At 34.8% G+C, this 4,207-nt stretch overlaps 1 long non-coding RNA gene across 2 annotated transcripts; it reads left to right on the top strand.

Annotated features, from left to right (window-relative positions):
- The first annotated feature begins 339 nt into the window (after positions 1-339).
- LOC147525441 (uncharacterized) lies at positions 340-2,062 on the top strand. 2 transcript variants are annotated; one of them, XR_015198126.1, is made up of 5 exons: positions 340-520; positions 759-921; positions 1,105-1,187; positions 1,273-1,356; positions 1,803-2,062. It is a non-coding gene; the product is annotated as an uncharacterized LOC147525441 (long non-coding RNA). The 2 variants fall into 2 exon arrangements; XR_015198123.1 differs by lacking the exons at positions 340-520; positions 759-921 and having other exon boundaries at positions 985-1,187; positions 1,264-1,356.
- Positions 2,063-4,207: the final 2,145 nt, after the last annotated feature.

Here is a 4,207-nt window from a genome sequence, read left to right as displayed (position 1 = left end):
AGTCATAATCCAAATTCTGTAAAATAATAAAATTGAGAGTTAGTTTTCGGCGACGTAATGAGCGTTGGCAAAATCTTTTGACATAAGGCGACATTTAAAAACATCGTCATTGATGTGGTTTTTACACAATATAGCGAATCTTATGGCGTTTGGGACCAAAATTTCGTCATTAAAACTTTCCCACCCCACCCATTGCCAAAAAAAAAAAAAAAAAAAAAAAAACTTGCCACCTGGGTTTTGATATCTCGTGCCCTCCTTCTATTTTGGCAATGAAATAATGTGAATAAAAAAAAGAAAAGAGAAAAATAGTATACCCGGCCGCATAAAAATAGGAAAAATAAAATAAAGAAGAAGACCTAAAAGCTAATAAACAACCACCACCGTCTCTCCTCTTTCACCGTCTCTGCAAGAAAAGAAACAACACCGTCACTCCAATGAAGTCTCTCAAATCAACTAGACAGCACGTCTCTTTCTCTCCTCTCTCACCTCGTTATTCTCTCCTAGCTAGTCTAGCTCACTTGTGAGTTTTTCCCACCCTTAAATCTAGAATATTTTAGATTTAGAATTTCTAATAGTTTTGGTTTTAATTAATAGTTTTGTTTTTGATTAATTGGTTAGGGTTATATTTAATTAAATTCAATTTCGATTGTTTGTTGAGATTTCGCTCCAGTGCTGAGATTTCTCTATGGATTTTGAAAGCTAGGGTTTTTAGTTGATCCTCGATCATGAATGTCTTTTGTAATAACATCTTTTCACAGGGAAGCTGAGAGAAACAAGTTCCGAGACCAGTTCAACTATGCGAACCAAGAACTTGCTGCTGCCAGAGGCCGTGAAAAGGACTTACAGGATCAACTACTCAAACAAATCAACGATTCTTATGAACGAACTCAGAAATAATTCAAGTCTTATAGTGAACTCGAGGTAATTTTCAGATGCCATCATTTCTAGTCTGCACATGGCATATTAATTATATATATCTTGTAGTACAAGTGAAGTTACAAAAACTAGTTAGCCTTCGCAAGAAAGCAGACTCTTCAGAAGCTTCAGCTAAAGAGAAAGCAAATTTGCTTGAGGAAAAACTTAACCATCTTTCTGCCACCATAGAGAGGGAGAGAAGACATCTTAACAGCGACCTTTAACAATTCAAGAAAGAGTCCAAGCTTTCCATTTCTAGAATAACTGCAAATGTGAGTAACTGCAAACATTGTCGTATTCATCATTCTGTTGCTTATTATTGGATATAGCTTATTGGTCTTGTTCTAGCTTGAACAGATGCAATGCAGAGCTACTAATGCAGAAAGAGAATCAGACCTTCTGAAAGAACAGCTGGAAGATCTTAAGAAAGAGCTAGATAAGGTCATTGTTCTCTCCTTCTGTGTTTAGATATATTCATTGCATTTGGTTGATTTATATCACGTTGAGTCTCTTTTGTGGCGTCCTTGGGCTAAGCTAGAGTTTCTTCATTGGGACAATAAATTGGAGGGAACATCAACTTTATAACTGACTTCTTATCTAGTTACCGGAGGGGTATCCTCACCTTATGGAATTTTATATGTTTTAATTTTTGGCTGAACTGAGTTGAATATTTTTTGAATGTTGCGGATGACAGAATGTTATAAGTCCTATGTCATATTGTGGTAATCATGTTCCAAAACATATCCCAGTAATGCCTAATCATTTCCAAGTACTATCCTTTGTAACTGTTTTAATGTCTTAATTATGACTCAATTATGTCTTTATAGGCATGAACTGTATGACAGCTCCAGGTTGTTTGTTAATTTTTATTCTGATTTCTTCTACAGTGTTGGCATCAGAAATAGGAAACTGAAAAGAAGCTTTTACTTTCTCATCTCCGTCTAATGAAGCTAACTCCACGAAACCCTTGTTTAGAGTAAACATTTTTTAGTTGCAAGCTGCTTGAGGGATGTTTAGAGTTGCTTTTGTTTATTACGGGAATTCTGCAACTTCTTTGTATAAAATTGAGTGAATTTACTCATTTTTATTTATTGAAAATTTGTTGCTTATTGCATATTAAAAAATAATTGATGTTATGGTTGCTTTCTTTTAGGTTTATTTGTTGAATGGCAGTGGAAAAAAAAAAAGGTGATGGATGAGAAGAAAAATTGTAGTACAATATCATTTAGCGACGATATTAGTGATCTTGGAAAAATAGTCTTTTGCGACGTAAGTAAATGTCGGAATACAAACACAACTATCAGATTTTTTGGCTTCTTGCAACGATCAAAATGTTGCATATAATACTAAAATTTTAAATTTATTTTAATTTTGTCGACGATAGAAACGTCACTAAAAACACAAAAAATTCAAAATGTTTTAGACTTTTAATGATGGTAGCAACGTTGTTAATAACACCATTTTTTTAAAAAAAAAAAATTGAATAAGTAGTGATGATTATAACGTCGCTAATAACACTCAAATTTTCAAAAAAATTGGATATTTACTGACATTAAAAACGTAGCTAATAATGTTTTAAGGACGATTAGTTTAACAACGTCGCTAAAAAGAACATCTTTTGCGACGTTATTGTATAGAGAACAAGAAAATGAGTTTGCGACGAAATGGAAGCAATGGCGATGATTTGCATCGTCAGTGAATGTCTCATATTTAGCAACGTTGTAAAATCGTCGCTCTATATCTTTGCCGACTATATCATTACCTACATTGGCGCGACACTCCAAAAAACGTTGCGAAATATATTTAGCGTCGTTTTTGCAATATTCAATGACACATTTTTTTTGTCGCCAAAGACCATGTTTCTTGTAGTGGATAGTTTTATCTTTTCACTGAACTCATAGTTTTGTTCCTAGTTTGCTATTTACAAATTTTACGAAACTTATTTCACTGCTCATTATATTTTGTTCGTTCTGTTTAGTTTACATACTGGCGAACTTTGGAATGAACATATTTGTCGACATTGTAAATTGAACAATCAACTGCCTATTTTCAATTAAATCCTATAAATTGTTATAAATTGTTAATGGTGGATATAGGCAGTTATTTTTGTTGGTTGTATATGCTGTGGATGATCTTTTGGGTTTGTTGTTGAATTGAGCATGGTGGATGTTGGGTAAGGTGTTGAGGGTTTTGTGTGGAGTGGACACTGCTCAGTGGTGTCGAGCGATACTGTTGAAGCTCTGAAAGAGCTTTAATAGCCATCGGATGTTATTTTGTGAGTGGGGAAAATCAAGTAGATGATACAATAGTGTTGGGTTTTGATTAGGAATTGAAATCGAGTGGTTTCGATGTGGGTTGAATTGTGTTTGAGTGCTGTGAACCTTGACAGGAGCATCAATGGCAGACAAAATGCGAATTTTGAGAAGGGAGAGAATCGCGATTTTGTGGTATAGGTAGTTTTGGTTTTTGGTAGGGATTAAAAATGTGTGGTTTAGTAGTAGTGGCGAGTGGCGGTTGTGGTGGCTACGTTGGTGGTGGATGGTGGAGGTGCGATGCTGGCGAGGAAGATGAACAGTGAGAGTTTTTAGTTTTGTTGGGCTTGGGCCAAAACAGCTTTGTGGGCTTAAAGGTTTTGTTTAGAATTTCATTTGTGTAGGCTTAAGTTTTAGACTTTGGGCCTTAGTCCTTGAGTGTTTGGGTTAGATGAGTTTAAGACTGGTTGACTGTTGTTGACCAGGGTTGACTTTGACTAGTTGACCAAGTTTGACTTTTAACTCGGATTATGATTTGGTCTATTAGGATAGGTCTAGGGCTTTAAGCATGCTTGGCTTTAGGCTAAGACTTTATATATATACTTGTGTACGTATATTAACTACTATGTGATATTTCAGTCTTTTATGATATATGACGCTATGACACTTAGACATTGATATATTAATAACTCGTAAATAATAATACAAGAAACAAGATACTCCTCTATTATCTGAAATAATATATATACAATAAAGTTCAATAGTGTTTTCAACAAATTTACCACACCCTTTTAGAATCTCTCCACGCCTCAAGTTTTGGAAATGAGATTTTATGACTAAAGATGTCATGTGATAGGTGGGCATTTATTGGATGTGCCATAAATGGACCGTTAGCGTTATAACTGGGTATTCATTGAATGTGGCGGGAATGACCTAAGGTACATAGGTACTAAAGGGTGGGTGTATAAGAAAAGTAATCGATTAATTAATAAGAGAAATTGATTTGATTGTGCGGGTGTGCTTGGACTTGCATTTGAATA

The sequence above is a fragment of the Coptis chinensis genome, chromosome 1 (genome assembly GCF_015680905.1).
Source record: "Coptis chinensis isolate HL-2020 chromosome 1, ASM1568090v1, whole genome shotgun sequence".
NCBI lineage: Eukaryota > Viridiplantae > Streptophyta > Magnoliopsida > Ranunculales > Ranunculaceae > Coptis > Coptis chinensis.
Note: the sequence above shows the minus strand (reverse complement) of the source record. Positions and strands in the feature narration are given on the sequence as shown.